Source organism: Gadus chalcogrammus, chromosome 12, assembly GCF_026213295.1.
Source record: "Gadus chalcogrammus isolate NIFS_2021 chromosome 12, NIFS_Gcha_1.0, whole genome shotgun sequence".
Classification (NCBI taxonomy): Eukaryota; Metazoa; Chordata; class Actinopteri; order Gadiformes; family Gadidae; genus Gadus; species Gadus chalcogrammus.
Genome location: NC_079423.1, coordinates 7,475,537 through 7,491,329, shown reverse-complemented (window position 1 = coordinate 7,491,329; position 15,793 = coordinate 7,475,537). Strand labels below are relative to the sequence as shown.

Here is a 15,793-nt window from a genome sequence, read left to right as displayed (position 1 = left end):
GTGCGTGTTTGTGTTGGTGAAAGTTTAAGAAATGTACAACTGTCGGTTCAGCTCTTTGGTGCTCCCTGCTGGCAGTATCACTATACTGTCCTCATGTTTCACAAAAACAGTTTTGAGAGACGTTGACAGTTTTTGTATGTTGCTTAAATCCTCCAAAGCGGTTGGCAGTAAACATCAGGTCACGGTACGCCACGGAGTCAATGAGCTCGAGTTGAAAAAGAAAAAGCTTACAGCACCTGGTATTCCCAGGCAGACTCCCATCCAAGTACTAACCAGGCCCGACCCTGCTTAGCTTCCGAGATCAGACGTGATCGGGCGTGTTCAGGGTGGTATGGCCGTAAGCAATTAGTGCAGGCGCAAAACCAGGTTTTATACAGTAGCACATAAGGAGTGAGAAAGCTGCTGAGGCTCGACGTTACACTCTTACAAAAACAATCATTAGTTAGATATAAACGGCAGTAATTGATTCAGTAGGACTCCTTATCCATGTAAACGATCATTGTGACATCTGAATTCATTAATTATCTGAAATACACTGCGTGTGCGTGTGATGTTAAATGTTGGAACCAAGGTTAACGGTTAAAGTGTCAGAGAATGGGTGGTGATTTTTTTGACGTCCTCCCATGATCTGAAGTGAGCGTGCGTGTTTGTGTTGGTGAAAGTTTAAGAAATGTACAACTGTCGGTTCAGCTCTCTGGTGCTCCCTGCTGGCAGTATCACTATACTGTCCTCATGTTTCACAAAAATAGTTTTGAGAGACGTTGTCAGTTTTTGTATGTTGCTTAAATCCTCCAAAGCGGTTGGCAGTAAACATCAGGTCACGGTACGCCACGGTAGGCCACGGAGTCAATGAGATCGAGTTGAAAAAGAAAAAGCTTACAGCACCTGGTATTCCCAGGCGGTCTCCCATCCAAGTACTAACCAGGCCCGACCCTGCTTAGCTCCCGAGTTCAGACGATATCGGGCGTGTTCAGGGAGGTATGGCCGTAAGCAATTAGTGCAGGCGCAAAACCAGGTTTTATACAGTAGCACATAAGGAGTGAGAAAGCTGCTGAGGCTCGACGTTACACTTTTACAAAAACAATCATTAGTTAGATATAAACGGCAGTCATTTATTCAGTAGGACTCCTTATCCATGTAAACGATCATTGTGACATCTGAATTCATTAATTATCTGAAATACACTGCGTGTGCGTGTGATGTTAAATGTTTGAACCAAGGTTAACGGTTAAAGTGTCAGAGAACGGGTGGTGATTTTTTGACGTCCTCCCATGATCTGAAGTGAGCGTGCGTGTTTGTGTTGGTGAAAGTTTAAGAAATGTACAACTGTCGGTTCAGCTCTCTGGTGCTCCCTGCTGGCAGTATCACTATACTGTCCTCATGTTTCACAAAAACAGTTTTGAGAGACGTTGTCAGTTTTTGTATGTTGCTTAAATCCTCCAAAGCGGTTGGCAGTAAACATCAGGTCACGGTACGCCACGGTAGGCCACGGAGGCAATGAGCTCGAGTTGAAAAAGAAATAGCTTACAGCACCTGGTATTCCCAGGCGGTCTCCCATCCAAGTACTAACCAGGCCCGACCCTACTTAGCTTCCGAGATCAGACGAGATCGGGCGTGTTCAGGGTGGTATGGCCGTAAGCAATTAGTGCAGGCGCAAAACCAGGTTTTATACAGTAGCACATAAGGAGTGAGAAAGCTGCTGAGGCTCGACGTTACACTTTTACAAAAACAATCATTAGTTAGATATAAACGGCAGTAATTGATTCAGTAGGACTCCTTATCCATGTAAACGATCATTGTGACATCTGAATTCATTAATTATCTGAAATACACTGCGTGTGCGTGTGATGTTAAATGTTTGAACCAAGGTTAACGGTTAAAGTGTCAGAGAATGGGTGGTGATTTTTTGACGTCCTCCCATGATCTGAAGTGAGCGTGCGTGTTTGTGTTGGTGAAAGTTTAAGAAATGTACAACTGTCGGTTCAGCTCTCTGGTGCTCCCTGCTGGCAGTATCACTATACTGTCCTCATGTTTCACAAAAATAGTTTTGAGAGACGTTGTCAGTTTTTGTATGTTGCTTAAATCCTCCAAAGCGGTTGGCAGTAAACATCTGGGGCCTCATGTACTAAGGTTGCGTACGCACAAAAACGTGGCGTACGTCCTTTTCCACGCTCACGTTCAGATGTACAAAACGTGAAATGACCGTAAAAATGTGCGGTCCCCACGCCAGCTCCAGAGCTGTCGTACGCACGTTTCTACAGCTATTGTTCCTTTGGCGACACTTAGAGGTGACGCTGGGAAACTGGGAAAAAAGGTGAAAACAATGACTCAGAGTGATTTGCACATCAGAGACACACTAATGAACAATTAACACACCTTGCAATTATATGGGTGGCTATAAAAGCATGCGCAATGGATGAAGTTAGCGTTGTTAGAGGACATCGCAAATGGTCAAATCCGAAGGGCGCTGGAGACGCCGGGGCCGACGGAGCAATCCGTGCCCTCTCCTTGCTTGTCTATTCAAAAATAAAAAATTGAAGTTAATAAACACGAGTCAAAGTCTTTAATATCCTGGCATCTTTACGCACGACTTATGTGTATTGCAAGCAGCCAATTGTATGACCAGTATAATTACAGCATTTATGACTTCAGCATATTTACCTTGGGGATGATCGGTGTCCCCCTTCATGGGATCCCACCACTCCGGTGAGAGCTGTGTCACCGATCAAAGCGGCCACTCTCAAATCGAAGGGGGAGAGTTCCCCCACTCCCGTCCCCCCTCCTGTTGCGGTCACTCTTCGGCGGTGGGCAGAAACCCTCCGCTTCACCTCCACCTTGAGGTCTGACCACTTTTTTTTAATTTCAGAGTGTGTGCGCTGCTGAGACCCCACTGCATTGACGGCCTCGCAAACACGCTCCCACTCACTTCTCTTTTGTTTTGCATTTATCCCTGTTGACAGGGTTCCAAATAGCATATGCTTGCGCATTTCTACCTCGTGGAGCAAAATCTCGAGCTCGGACTCCGTGAAGTTTCGTTTTTTGCCTCTGTTCATGGTGCCAGGTGATCGGATTAAGAGGTGAATCTCAGGTCCAGAGGCCTATTTAAATGAAATTGCATATTTAAATGAGGGCGTGGACAGGGAGGAGTTTGGCACCTCGGCATATGCGCTCAATTCCACGTTGATCGAGATGTACAAAAGAAACGTGCTTGGATCCATGCGTTCGCACACTTTGATACATCTGAATTTATTTGTGCGTAAGACAGTTTCTGGGTTTTGGCGTACGCCAAGTTTCAGTATGAAATCCACGCAAGTCTTAGTACATGAGGCCCCAGGTCACGGTACGCCACGGAGTCAATGAGCTCGAGTTGAAAAAGAAAAAGCTTACAGCACCTGGTATTCCCAGGCGGTCTCCCATCCAAGTACTAACCAGGCCCGACCCTGCTTAGCTTCCGAGATCAGACGAGATCGGGCGTGTTCAGGCTGGTATGGCCATAAGCAATTAGTGCAGGCGCAAAACCAGGTTTTATACAGTAGCACATAAGGAGTGAGAAAGCTGCTGAGGCTCGACGTTACACTCTTACAAAAACAATCATTAGTTAGATATAAACGGCAGTAATTGATTCAGTAGGACTCCTTATCCATGTAAACGATCATTGTGACATCTGAATTCATTAATTATCTGAAATACACTGCGTGTGCGTGTGATGTTAAATGTTTGAACCAAGGTTAACGGTTAAAGTGTCAGAGAATGGGTGGTGATTTTTTGACGTCCTCCCATGATCTGAAGTGAGCGTGCGTGTTTGTGTTGGTGAAAGTTTAAGAAATGTACAACTGTCGGTTCAGCTCTCTGGTGCTCCCTGCTGGCAGTATCACTATACTGTCCTCATGTTTCACAAAAACAGTTTTGAGAGATGTTGTCAGTTTTTGTATGTTGCTTAAATCCTCCAAAGCGGTTGGCAGTAAACATCAGGTCACGGTACGCCACGGAGTCAATGAGCTCGAGTTGAAAAAGAAAAAGATTACAGCACCTGGTATTCCCAGGCGGTCTCCCATCCAAGTACTAACCAGGCCCGACCCTGCTGAGCTTCCGAGATCAGACGAGATCGGGCGTGTTTTTTTTTTTTTTTTTTTTTCTTTGGTGACACCCGTCACTACTTACAGCAACCTGGGCTTCTGAGGAGGTCTCCCATCCAAGTACTAACCAGGCCCGACCCTGCTTAGCTTCCGAGATCAGACGAGATCGGGCGTGTTCAGCGTGGTATGGCCGTAAGCAACTAGTGCAGGCGCAAAACCAGGTTTTATACAGTAGCACATAAGGAGTGAGAAAGCTGCTGAGGCTCGACGTTACACTCTTACAAAAACAATCATTAGTTAGATACTAAACGGCAGTAATTGATTCAGTAGGACTCCTTATCCATGTAAACGATCATTGTGACATCTGAATTCATTAATTATCTGAAATACACTGCGTGTGCGTGTGATGTTAAATGTTTGAACCAAGGTTAACGGTTAAAGTGTCAGAGAATGGGTGGTGATTTTTTGACGTCCTCCCATGATCTGAAGTGAGCGTGCGTGTTTGTGTTGGTGAAAGTTTAAGAAATGTACAACTGTCGGTTCAGCTCTCTGGTGCTCCCTGCTGGCAGTATCACTATACTGTCCTCATGTTTCACAAAAATAGTTTTGAGAGACGTTGTCAGTTTTTGTATGTTGCTTAAATCCTCCAAAGCGGTTGGCAGTAAACATCAGGTCACGGTACGCCACGGTAGGCCACGGAGTCAATGAGCTCGAGTTGAAAAAGAAAAAGCTTACAGCACCTGGTATTCCCAGGCGGTCTCCCATCCAAGTACTAACCAGGCCCGACCCTGCTTAGCTTCCGAGATCAGACGAGATCGGGCGTGTTCAGGGTGGTATGGCCGTAAGCAATTAGTGCAGGCGCAAAACCAGGTTTTATACAGTAGCACATAAGGAGTGAGAAAGCTGCTGAGGCTCGACGTTACACTCTTACAAAAACAATCATTAGTTAGATATAAACGGCAGTAATTGATTCAGTAGGACTCCTTATCCATGTAAACGATCATTGTGACATCTGAATTCATTAATTATCTGAAATACACTGCGTGTGCGTGTGATGTTAAATGTTTGAACCAAGGTTAACGGTTAAAGTGTCAGAGAATGGGTGGTGATTTTTTGACGTCCTCCCATGATCTGAAGTGAGCGTGCGTGTTTGTGTTGGTGAAAGTTTAAGAAATGTACAACTGTCGGTTCAGCTCTCTGGTGCTCCCTGCTGGCAGTATCACTATACTGTCCTCATGTTTCACAAAAATAGTTTTGAGAGACGTTGTCAGTTTTTGTATGTTGCTTAAATCCTCCAAAGCGGTTGGCAGTAAACATCAGGTCACGGTACGCCACGGAGTCAATGAGCTCGAGTTGAAAAAGAAAAATGCTTACAGCACCTGGTATTCCCAGGCGGTCTCCCATCCAAGTACTAACCAGGCCCGACCCTGCTTAGCTTCCGAGATCAGACGAGATCGGGCGTGTTCAGGGTGGTATGGCCGTAAGCAATTAGTGCAGGCGCAAAACCAGGTTTTATACAGTAGCACATAAGGAGTGAGAAAGCTGCTGAGGCTCGACGTTACACTCTTACAAAAACAATCATTAGTTAGATATAAACGGCAGTAATTGATTCAGTAGACTCCTTATCCATGTAAACGATCATTGTGACATCTGAATTCATTAATTATCTGAAATACACTGCGTGTGCGTGTGATGTTAAATGTTTGAACCAAGGTTAACGGTTAAAGTGTCAGAGAATGGGTGGTGATTTTTTGACGTCCTCCCATGATCTGAAGTGAGCGTGCGTGTTTGTGTTGGTGAAAGTTTAAGAAATGTACAACTGTCGGTTCAGCTCTCTGGTGCTCCCTGCTGGCAGTATCACTATACTGTCCTCATGTTTCACAAAAATAGTTTTGAGAGACGTTGTCAGTTTTTGTATGTTGCTTAAATCCTCCAAAGCGGTTGGCAGTAAACATCAGGTCACGGTACGCCACGGTAGGCCACGGAGTCAATGAGCTCGAGTTGAAAAAGAAAAAGCTTACAGCACCTGGTATTCCCAGGCGGTCTCCCATCCAAGTACTAACCAGGCCCGACCCTGCTTAGCTTCCGAGATCAGACGAGATAGGGCGTGTTTTTTTTTCTTTTGGTGACACCCGTCACTACTTACAGCAACCTGGGCTTCTGAGGAGGTCTCCCATCCCAGTACTAACCAGGCCCGACCCTGCTTAGCTTCCGAGTTCAGACGAGATCGGGCGTGTTCAGGGTGGTATGGCCGTAAGCAATTAGTGCAGGCGCAAAACCAGGTTTTATACAGTAGCACATAAGGAGTGAGAAAGCTGCTGAGGCTCGACGTTACACTTTACAAAAACAATCATTAGTTAGATATAAACGGCAGTAATTGATTCAGTAGGACTCCTTATCCATGTAAACGATCATTGTGACATCTGAATTCATTAATTATCTGAAATACACTGCGTGTGCGTGTGATGTTAAATGTTTGAACCAAGGTTAACGGTTAAAGTGTCAGAGAATGGGTGGTGATTTTTTGACGTCCTCCCATGATCTGAAGTGAGCGTGCGTGTTTGTGTTGGTGAAAGTTTAAGAAATGTACAACTGTCGGTTCAGCTCTCTGGTGCTCCCTGCTGGCAGTATCACTATACTGTCCTCATGTTTCACAAAAATAGTTTTGAGAGACGTTGTCAGTTTTTGTATGTTGCTTAAATCCTCCAAAGCGGTTGGCAGTAAACATCAGGTCACGGTACGCCACGGTAGGCCACGGAGTCAATGAGCTCGAGTTGAAAAAGAAAAAGCTTACAGCACCTGGTATTCCCAGGCGGTCTCCCATCCAAGTACTAACCAGGCCCGACCCTGCTTAGCTTCCGAGATCAGACGAGATCGGGCGTGTTCAGGGTGGTATGGCCGTAAGCAATTAGTGCAGGCGCAAAACCAGGTTTTATACAGTAGCACATAAGGAGTGAGAAAGCTGCTGAGGCTCGACGTTACACTTTTACAAAAACAATCATTAGTTAGATATAAACGGCAGTAATTGATTCAGTAGGACTCCTTATCCATGTAAACGATCATTGTGACATCTGAATTCATTAATTATCTGAAATACACTGCGTGTGCGTGTGATGTTAAATGTTTGAACCAAGGTTAACGGTTAAAGTGTCAGAGAATGGGTGGTGATTTTTTGACGTCCTCCCATGATCTGAAGTGAGCGTGCGTGTTTGTGTTGGTGAAAGTTTAAGAAATGTACAACTGTCGGTTCAGCTCTCTGGTGCTCCCTGCTGGCAGTATCACTATACTGTCCTCATGTTTCACAAAAATAGTTTTGAGAGACGTTGTCAGTTTTTGTATGTTGCTTAAATCCTCCAAAGCGGTTGGCAGTAAACATCAGGTCACGGTACGCCACGGTAGGCCACGGAGTCAATGAGCTCGAGTTGAAAAAGAACATAGCTTACAGCACCTGGTATTCCCAGGCGGTCTCCCATCCAAGTACTAACCAGGCCCGACCCTGCTTAGCTTCCGAGATCAGACGAGATCGGGCGTGTTCAGGGTGGTATGGCCGTAAGCAATTAGTGCAGGCGCAAAACCAGGTTTTATACAGTAGCACATAAGGAGTGAGAAAGCTGCTGAGGCTCGACGTTACACTCTTACAAAAACAATCATTAGTTAGATATAAACGGCAGTAATTGATTCAGTAGGACTCCTTATCCATGTAAACGATCATTGTGACATCTGAATTCATTAATTATCTGAAATACACTGCGTGTGCGTGTGATGTTAAATGTTTGAACCAAGGTTAACGGTTAAAGTGTCAGAGAATGGGTGGTGATTTTTTGACGTCCTCCCATGATCTGAAGTGAGCGTGCGTGTTTGTGTTGGTGAAAGTTTAAGAAATGTACAACTGTCGGTTCAGCTCTCTGGTGCTCCCTGCTGGCAGTATCACTATACTGTCCTCATGTTTCACAAAAATAGTTTTGAGAGACGTTGTCAGTTTTTGTATGTTGCTTAAATCCTCCAAAGCGGTTGGCAGTAAACATCAGGTCACGGTACGCCACGGAGTCAATGAGCTCGAGTTGAAAAAGAAAAAGCTTACAGCACCTGGTATTCCCAGGCGGTCTCCCATCCAAGTACTAACCAGGCCCGACCCTGCTTAGCTTCCGAGATCAGACGAGATCGGGCGTGTTCAGGGTGGTATGGCCGTAAGCAATTAGTGCAGGCGCAAAACCAGGTTTTATACAGTAGCACATAAGGAGTGAGAAAGCTGCTGAGGCTCGACGTTACACTCTTACAAAAACAATCATTAGTTAGATATAAACGGCAGTAATTGATTCAGTAGGACTCCTTATCCATGTAAACGATCATTGTGACATCTGAATTCATTAATTATCTGAAATACACTGCGTGTGCGTGTGATGTTAAATGTTTGAACCAAGGTTAACGGTTAAAGTGTCAGAGAATGGGTGGTGATTTTTTGACGTCCTCCCATGATCTGAAGTGAGCGTGCGTGTTTGTGTTGGTGAAAGTTTAAGAAATGTACAACTGTCGGTTCAGCTCTCTGGTGCTCCCTGCTGGCAGTATCACTATACTGTCCTCATGTTTCACAAAAATAGTTTTGAGAGACGTTGTCAGTTTTTGTATGTTGCTTAAATCCTCCAAAGCGGTTGGCAGTAAACATCAGGTCACGGTACGCCACGGTAGGCCACGGAGTCAATGAGCTCGAGTTGAAAAAGAAAAGCTTACAGCACCTGGTATTCCCAGGCGGTCTCCCATCCAAGTACTAACCAGGCCCGACCCTGCTTAGCTTCCGAGATCAGACGAGATCGGGCGTGTTCAGGGTGGTATGGCCGTAAGCAATTAGTGCAGGCGCAAAACCAGGTTTTATACAGTAGCACATAAGGAGTGAGAAAGCTGCTGAGGCTCGACGTTACACTTTTACAAAAACAATCATTAGTTAGATATAAACGGCAGTAATTGATTCAGTAGGACTCCTTATCCATGTAAACGATCATTGTGACATCTGAATTCATTAATTATCTGAAATACACTGCGTGTGCGTGTGATGTTAAATGTTTGAACCAAGGTTAACGGTTAAAGTGTCAGAGAATGGGTGGTGATTTTTTGACGTCCTCCCATGATCTGAAGTGAGCGTGCGTGTTTGTGTTGGTGAAAGTTTAAGAAATGTACAACTGTCGGTTCAGCTCTCTGGTGCTCCCTGCTGGCAGTATCACTATACTGTCCTCATGTTTCACAAAAATAGTTTTGAGAGACGTTGTCAGTTTTTGTATGTTGCTTAAATCCTCCAAAGCGGTTGGCAGTAAACATCAGGTCACGGTACGCCACGGTAGGCCACGGAGTCAATGAGCTCGAGTTGAAAAAGAAAAAGCTTACAGCACCTGGTATTCCCAGGCGGTCTCCCATCCAAGTACTAACCAGGCCCGACCCTGCTTAGCTTCCGAGATCAGACGAGATCGGGCGTGTTCAGGGTGGTATGGCCGTAAGCAATTAGTGCAGGCGCAAAACCAGGTTTTATACAGTAGCACATAAGGAGTGAGAAAGCTGCTGAGGCTCGACGTTACACTTTTACAAAAACAATCATTAGTTAGATATAAACGGCAGTAATTGATTCAGTAGGACTCCTTATCCATGTAAACGATCATTGTGACATCTGAATTCATTAATTATCTGAAATACACTGCGTGTGCGTGTGATGTTAAATGTTTGAACCAAGGTTAACGGTTAAAGTGTCAGAGAATGGGTGGTGATTTTTTGACGTCCTCCCATGATCTGAAGTGAGCGTGCGTGTTTGTGTTGGTGAAAGTTTAAGAAATGTACAACTGTCGGTTCAGCTCTCTGGTGCTCCCTGCTGGCAGTATCACTATACTGTCCTCATGTTTCACAAAAATAGTTTTGAGAGACGTTGTCAGTTTTTGTATGTTGCTTAAATCCTCCAAAGCGGTTGGCAGTAAACATCAGGTCACGGTACGCCACGGAGTCAATGAGCTCGAGTTGAAAAAGAAAAAGCTTACAGCACCTGGTATTCCCAGGCGGTCTCCCATCCAAGTACTAACCAGGCCCGACCCTGCTTAGCTTCCGAGATCAGACGAGATCGGGCGTGTTCAGGGTGGTATGGCCGTAAGCAATTAGTGCAGGCGCAAAACCAGGTTTTATACAGTAGCACATAAGGAGTGAGAAAGCTGCTGAGGCTCGACGTTACACTCTTACAAAAACAATCATTAGTTAGATATAAACGGCAGTAATTGATTCAGTAGGACTCCTTATCCATGTAAACGATCATTGTGACATCTGAATTCATTAATTATCTGAAATACACTGCGTGTGCGTGTGATGTTAAATGTTTGAACCAAGGTTAACGGTTAAAGTGTCAGAGAATGGGTGGTGATTTTTTGACGTCCTCCCATGATCTGAAGTGAGCGTGCGTGTTTGTGTTGGTGAAAGTTTAAGAAATGTACAACTGTCGGTTCAGCTCTCTGGTGCTCCCTGCTGGCAGTATCACTATACTGTCCTCATGTTTCACAAAAATAGTTTTGAGAGACGTTGTCAGTTTTTGTATGTTGCTTAAATCCTCCAAAGCGGTTGGCAGTAAACATCAGGTCACGGTACGCCACGGTAGGCCACGGAGTCAATGAGCTCGAGTTGAAAAAGAAAAAGCTTACAGCACCTGGTATTCCCAGGCGGTCTCCCATCCAAGTACTAACCAGGCCCGACCCTGCTTAGCTTCCGAGATCAGACGAGATCGGGCGTGTTCAGGGTGGTATGGCCGTAAGCAATTAGTGCAGGCGCAAAACCAGGTTTTATACAGTAGCACATAAGGAGTGAGAAAGCTGCTGAGGCTCGACGTTACACTTTTACAAAAACAATCATTAGTTAGATATAAACGGCAGTAATTGATTCAGTAGGACTCCTTATCCATGTAAACGATCATTGTGACATCTGAATTCATTAATTATCTGAAATACACTGCGTGTGCGTGTGATGTTAAATGTTTGAACCAAGGTTAACGGTTAAAGTGTCAGAGAATGGGTGGTGATTTTTTGACGTCCTCCCATGATCTGAAGTGAGCGTGCGTGTTTGTGTTGGTGAAAGTTTAAGAAATGTACAACTGTCGGTTCAGCTCTCTGGTGCTCCCTGCTGGCAGTATCACTATACTGTCCTCATGTTTCACAAAAATAGTTTTGAGAGACGTTGTCAGTTTTTGTATGTTGCTTAAATCCTCCAAAGCGGTTGGCAGTAAACATCAGGTCACGGTACGCCACGGTAGGCCACGGAGTCAATGAGCTCGAGTTGAAAAAGAAAAAGCTTACAGCACCTGGTATTCCCAGGCGGTCTCCCATCCAAGTACTAACCAGGCCCGACCCTGCTTAGCTTCCGAGATCAAACGAGATCGGGCGTGTTCAGGGTGGTATGGCCGTAAGCAATTAGTGCAGGCGCAAAACCAGGTTTTATACAGTAGCACATAAGGAGTGAGAAAGCTGCTGAGGCTCGACGTTACACTTTTACAAAAACAATCATTAGTTAGATATAAACGGCAGTAATTGATTCAGTAGGACTCCTTATCCATGTAAACGATCATTGTGACATCTGAATTCATTAATTATCTGAAATACACTGCGTGTGCGTGTGATGTTAAATGTTTGAACCAAGGTTAACGGTTAAAGTGTCAGAGAATGGGTGGTGATTTTTTGACGTCCTCCCATGATCTGAAGTGAGCGTGCGTGTTTGTGTTGGTGAAAGTTTAAGAAATGTACAACTGTCGGTTCAGCTCTCTGGTGCTCCCTGCTGGCAGTATCACTATACTGTCCTCATGTTTCACAAAAATAGTTTTGAGAGACGTTGTCAGTTTTTGTATGTTGCTTAAATCCTCCAAAGCGGTTGGCAGTAAACATCAGGTCACGGTACGCCACGGAGTCAATGAGCTCGAGTTGAAAAAGAAAAGCTTACAGCACCTGGTATTCCCAGGCGGTCTCCCATCCAAGTACTAACCAGGCCCGACCCTGCTTAGCTTCCGAGATCAGACGAGATCGGGCGTGTTCAGGGTGGTATGGCCGTAAGCAATTAGTGCAGGCGCAAAACCAGGTTTTATACAGTAGCACATAAGGAGTGAGAAAGCTGCTGAGGCTCGACGTTACACTCTTACAAAAACAATCATTAGTTAGATATAAACGGCAGTAATTGATTCAGTAGGACTCCTTATCCATGTAAACGATCATTGTGACATCTGAATTCATTAATTATCTGAAATACACTGCGTGTGCGTGTGATGTTAAATGTTTGAACCAAGGTTAACGGTTAAAGTGTCAGAGAATGGGTGGTGATTTTTTGACGTCCTCCCATGATCTGAAGTGAGCGTGCGTGTTTGTGTTGGTGAAAGTTTAAGAAATGTACAACTGTCGGTTCAGCTCTCTGGTGCTCCCTGCTGGCAGTATCACTATACTGTCCTCATGTTTCACAAAAATAGTTTTGAGAGACGTTGTCAGTTTTTGTATGTTGCTTAAATCCTCCAAAGCGGTTGGCAGTAAACATCAGGTCACGGTACGCCACGGTAGGCCACGGAGTCAATGAGCTCGAGTTGAAAAAGAAAAAGCTTACAGCACCTGGTATTCCCAGGCGGTCTCCCATCCAAGTACTAACCAGGCCCGACCCTGCTTAGCTTCCGAGATCAGACGAGATCGGGCGTGTTCAGGGTGGTATGGCCGTAAGCAATTAGTGCAGGCGCAAAACCAGGTTTTATACAGTAGCACATAAGGAGTGAGAAAGCTGCTGAGGCTCGACGTTACACTTTACAAAAACAATCATTAGTTAGATATAAACGGCAGTAATTGATTCAGTAGGACTCCTTATCCATGTAAACGATCATTGTGACATCTGAATTCATTAATTATCTGAAATACACTGCGTGTGCGTGTGATGTTAAATGTTTGAACCAAGGTTAACGGTTAAAGTGTCAGAGAATGGGTGGTGATTTTTTGACGTCCTCCCATGATCTGAAGTGAGCGTGCGTGTTTGTGTTGGTGAAAGTTTAAGAAATGTACAACTGTCGGTTCAGCTCTCTGGTGCTCCCTGCTGGCAGTATCACTATACTGTCCTCATGTTTCACAAAAATAGTTTTGAGAGACGTTGTCAGTTTTTGTATGTTGCTTAAATCCTCCAAAGCGGTTGGCAGTAAACATCTGGGGCCTCATGTACTAAGGTTGCGTACGCACAAAAACGTGGCGTACGTCCTTTTCCACGCTCACGTTCAGATGTACAAAACGTGAAATGACCGTAAAAATGTGCGGTCCCCACGCCAGCTCCAGAGCTGTCGTACGCACGTTTCTACAGCTATTGTTCCTTTGGCGACACTTAGAGGTGACGCTGGGAAACTGGGAAAAAAGGTGAAAACAATGACTCAGAGTGATTTGCACATCAGAGACACACTAATGAACAATTAACACACCTTGCAATTATATGGGTGGCTATAAAAGCATGCGCAATGGATGAAGTTAGCGTTGTAGAGGACATCGCAAATGGTCAAATCCGAAGGGCGCTGGAGACGCCGGGGCCGACGGAGCAATCCGTGCCCTCTCCTTGCTTGTCTATTCAAAAATAAAAAATTGAAGTTAATAAACACGAGTCAAAGTCTTTAATATCCTGGCATCTTTACGCACGACTTATGTGTATTGCAAGCAGCCAATTGTATGACCAGTATAATTACAGCATTTATGACTTCAGCATATTTACCTTGGGGATGATCGGTGTCCCCCCTTCATGGGATCCCACCACTCCGGTGAGAGCTGTGTCACCGATCAAAGCGGCCACTCTCAAATCGAAGGGGGAGAGTTCCCCCACTCCCGTCCCCCCTCCTGTTGCGGTCACTCTTCGGCGGTGGGCAGAAACCCTCCGCTTCACCTCCACCTTGAGGTCTGACCACTTTTTTTTAATTTCAGAGTGTGTGCGCTGCTGAGACCCCACTGCATTGACGGCCTCGCAAACACGCTCCCACTCACTTCTCTTTTGTTTTGCATTTATCCCTGTTGACAGGGTTCCAAATAGCATATGCTTGCGCATTTCTACCTCGTGGAGCAAAATCTCGAGCTCGGACTCCGTGAAGTTTCGTTTTTTTGCCTCTGTTCATGGTGCCAGGTGATCGGATTAAGAGGTGAATCTCAGGTCCAGAGGCCTATTTAAATGAAATTGCATATTTAAATGAGGGCGTGGACAGGGAGGAGTTTGGCACCTCGGCATATGCGCTCAATTCCACGTTGATCGAGATGTACAAAAGAAACGTGCTTGGATCCATGCGTTCGCACACTTTGATACATCTGAATTTATTTGTGCGTAAGACAGTTTCTGGGTTTTGGCGTACGCCAAGTTTCAGTATGAAATCCACGCAAGTCTTAGTACATGAGGCCCCAGGTCACGGTACGCCACGGAGTCAATGAGCTCGAGTTGAAAAAGAAAAAGCTTACAGCACCTGGTATTCCCAGGCGGTCTCCCATCCAAGTACTAACCAGGCCCGACCCTGCTTAGCTTCCGAGATCAGACGAGATCGGGCGTGTTCAGGGTGGTATGGCCGTAAGCAATTAGTGCATGCGCAAAACCAGGTTTTATACAGTAGCACATAAGGAGTGAGAAAGCTGCTGAGGCTCGACGTTACACTCTTACAAAAACAATCATTAGTTAGATATAAACGGCAGTAATTGATTCAGTAGGACTCCTTATCCATGTAAACGATCATTGTGACATCTGAATTCATTAATTATCTGAAATACACTGCGTGTGCGTGTGATGTTAAATGTTTGAACCAAGGTTAACGGTTAAAGTGTCAGAGAATGGGTGGTGATTTTTTGACGTCCTCCCATGATCTGAAGTGAGCGTGCGTGTTTGTGTTGGTGAAAGTTTAAGAAATGTACAACTGTCGGTTCAGCTCTCTGGTGCTCCCTGCTGGCAGTATCACTATACTGTCCTCATGTTTCACAAAAATAGTTTTGAGAGACGTTGTCAGTTTTTGTATGTTGCTTAAATCCTCCAAAGCGGTTGGCAGTAAACATCAGGTCACGGTAGGCCACGGAGTCAATGAGCTCGAGTTGAAAAAGAAAAAGCTTACAGCACCTGGTATTCCCAGGCGGTCTCCCATCCAAGTACTAACCAGGCCCGACCCTTCTTAGCTTTCCGAGATCAGACGAGATCGGGCGTGTTCAGGGTGGTATGGCCGTAAGCAATTAGTGCAGGCGCAAAACCAGGTTTTATACAGTAGCACATAAGGAGTGAGAAAGCTGCTGAGGCTCGACGTTACACTCTTACAAAAACAATCATTAGTTAGATATAAACGGCAGTAATTGATTCAGTAGAACTCCTTATCCATGTAAACGATCATTGTGACATCTGAATTACATTAATTATCTGAAATACACTGCGTGTGCGTGTGATGTTAAATGTTTGAACCAAGGTTAACTGTTAAAGTGTCAGAGAATGGGTGGTGATTTTTTGACGTCCTCCCATGATCTGAAGTGAGCGTGCGTGTTTGTGTTGGTGAAAGTTTAAGAAATGTACAACTGTCGGTTCAGCTCTCTGGTGCTCCCTGCTGGCAGTATCACTATACTGTCCTCATGTTTCACAAAAATAGTTTTGAGAGACGTTGTCAGTTTTTGTATGTTGCTTAAATCCTCCAAAGCGGTTGGCAGTAAACATCAGGTCACGGTACGCAACGGTAGGCCACGGAGTCAATGAGC

At 45.0% G+C, this 15,793-nt stretch overlaps 20 non-coding genes across 20 annotated transcripts; all 20 read right to left on the bottom strand.

Moving 5' to 3' along the window:
• Positions 1-224: 224 nt before the first annotated feature.
• Positions 225-343, bottom strand: LOC130401164 (5S ribosomal RNA). Its single transcript, XR_008903623.1, has one exon. It is a non-coding gene; the product is annotated as a 5S ribosomal RNA (ribosomal RNA).
• Positions 344-873: 530 nt separating this feature from the next.
• On the bottom strand, positions 874-992 carry LOC130394545 (5S ribosomal RNA). The gene has a single exon (XR_008897693.1). It is a non-coding gene; the product is annotated as a 5S ribosomal RNA (ribosomal RNA).
• A 529-nt stretch (positions 993-1,521) lies between these two features.
• Positions 1,522-1,640, bottom strand: LOC130400031 (5S ribosomal RNA). The gene has a single exon (XR_008902517.1). It is a non-coding gene; the product is annotated as a 5S ribosomal RNA (ribosomal RNA).
• A 1,740-nt stretch (positions 1,641-3,380) lies between these two features.
• LOC130401093 (5S ribosomal RNA) lies at positions 3,381-3,499 on the bottom strand. Its single transcript, XR_008903553.1, has one exon. It is a non-coding gene; the product is annotated as a 5S ribosomal RNA (ribosomal RNA).
• A 655-nt stretch (positions 3,500-4,154) lies between these two features.
• On the bottom strand, positions 4,155-4,274 carry LOC130395053 (5S ribosomal RNA). The gene has a single exon (XR_008898153.1). It is a non-coding gene; the product is annotated as a 5S ribosomal RNA (ribosomal RNA).
• A 530-nt stretch (positions 4,275-4,804) lies between these two features.
• LOC130396720 (5S ribosomal RNA) lies at positions 4,805-4,923 on the bottom strand. Its single transcript, XR_008899343.1, has one exon. It is a non-coding gene; the product is annotated as a 5S ribosomal RNA (ribosomal RNA).
• Positions 4,924-5,443: 520 nt separating this feature from the next.
• On the bottom strand, positions 5,444-5,562 carry LOC130399554 (5S ribosomal RNA). The gene has a single exon (XR_008902063.1). It is a non-coding gene; the product is annotated as a 5S ribosomal RNA (ribosomal RNA).
• A 653-nt stretch (positions 5,563-6,215) lies between these two features.
• Positions 6,216-6,335, bottom strand: LOC130401000 (5S ribosomal RNA). Its single transcript, XR_008903464.1, has one exon. It is a non-coding gene; the product is annotated as a 5S ribosomal RNA (ribosomal RNA).
• A 528-nt stretch (positions 6,336-6,863) lies between these two features.
• LOC130396719 (5S ribosomal RNA) lies at positions 6,864-6,982 on the bottom strand. The gene has a single exon (XR_008899342.1). It is a non-coding gene; the product is annotated as a 5S ribosomal RNA (ribosomal RNA).
• A 530-nt stretch (positions 6,983-7,512) lies between these two features.
• LOC130396718 (5S ribosomal RNA) lies at positions 7,513-7,631 on the bottom strand. The gene has a single exon (XR_008899341.1). It is a non-coding gene; the product is annotated as a 5S ribosomal RNA (ribosomal RNA).
• A 519-nt stretch (positions 7,632-8,150) lies between these two features.
• LOC130396717 (5S ribosomal RNA) lies at positions 8,151-8,269 on the bottom strand. Its single transcript, XR_008899340.1, has one exon. It is a non-coding gene; the product is annotated as a 5S ribosomal RNA (ribosomal RNA).
• A 528-nt stretch (positions 8,270-8,797) lies between these two features.
• Positions 8,798-8,916, bottom strand: LOC130396715 (5S ribosomal RNA). Its single transcript, XR_008899338.1, has one exon. It is a non-coding gene; the product is annotated as a 5S ribosomal RNA (ribosomal RNA).
• A 529-nt stretch (positions 8,917-9,445) lies between these two features.
• LOC130396714 (5S ribosomal RNA) lies at positions 9,446-9,564 on the bottom strand. Its single transcript, XR_008899337.1, has one exon. It is a non-coding gene; the product is annotated as a 5S ribosomal RNA (ribosomal RNA).
• A 519-nt stretch (positions 9,565-10,083) lies between these two features.
• LOC130396713 (5S ribosomal RNA) lies at positions 10,084-10,202 on the bottom strand. Its single transcript, XR_008899336.1, has one exon. It is a non-coding gene; the product is annotated as a 5S ribosomal RNA (ribosomal RNA).
• Positions 10,203-10,731: 529 nt separating this feature from the next.
• Positions 10,732-10,850, bottom strand: LOC130396712 (5S ribosomal RNA). Its single transcript, XR_008899335.1, has one exon. It is a non-coding gene; the product is annotated as a 5S ribosomal RNA (ribosomal RNA).
• Positions 10,851-11,379: 529 nt separating this feature from the next.
• On the bottom strand, positions 11,380-11,498 carry LOC130399663 (5S ribosomal RNA). Its single transcript, XR_008902166.1, has one exon. It is a non-coding gene; the product is annotated as a 5S ribosomal RNA (ribosomal RNA).
• Positions 11,499-12,016: 518 nt separating this feature from the next.
• LOC130396711 (5S ribosomal RNA) lies at positions 12,017-12,135 on the bottom strand. Its single transcript, XR_008899334.1, has one exon. It is a non-coding gene; the product is annotated as a 5S ribosomal RNA (ribosomal RNA).
• Positions 12,136-12,664: 529 nt separating this feature from the next.
• Positions 12,665-12,783, bottom strand: LOC130396710 (5S ribosomal RNA). Its single transcript, XR_008899333.1, has one exon. It is a non-coding gene; the product is annotated as a 5S ribosomal RNA (ribosomal RNA).
• Positions 12,784-14,523: 1,740 nt separating this feature from the next.
• On the bottom strand, positions 14,524-14,642 carry LOC130396709 (5S ribosomal RNA). The gene has a single exon (XR_008899332.1). It is a non-coding gene; the product is annotated as a 5S ribosomal RNA (ribosomal RNA).
• A 519-nt stretch (positions 14,643-15,161) lies between these two features.
• Positions 15,162-15,281, bottom strand: LOC130394608 (5S ribosomal RNA). Its single transcript, XR_008897749.1, has one exon. It is a non-coding gene; the product is annotated as a 5S ribosomal RNA (ribosomal RNA).
• Positions 15,282-15,793: the final 512 nt, after the last annotated feature.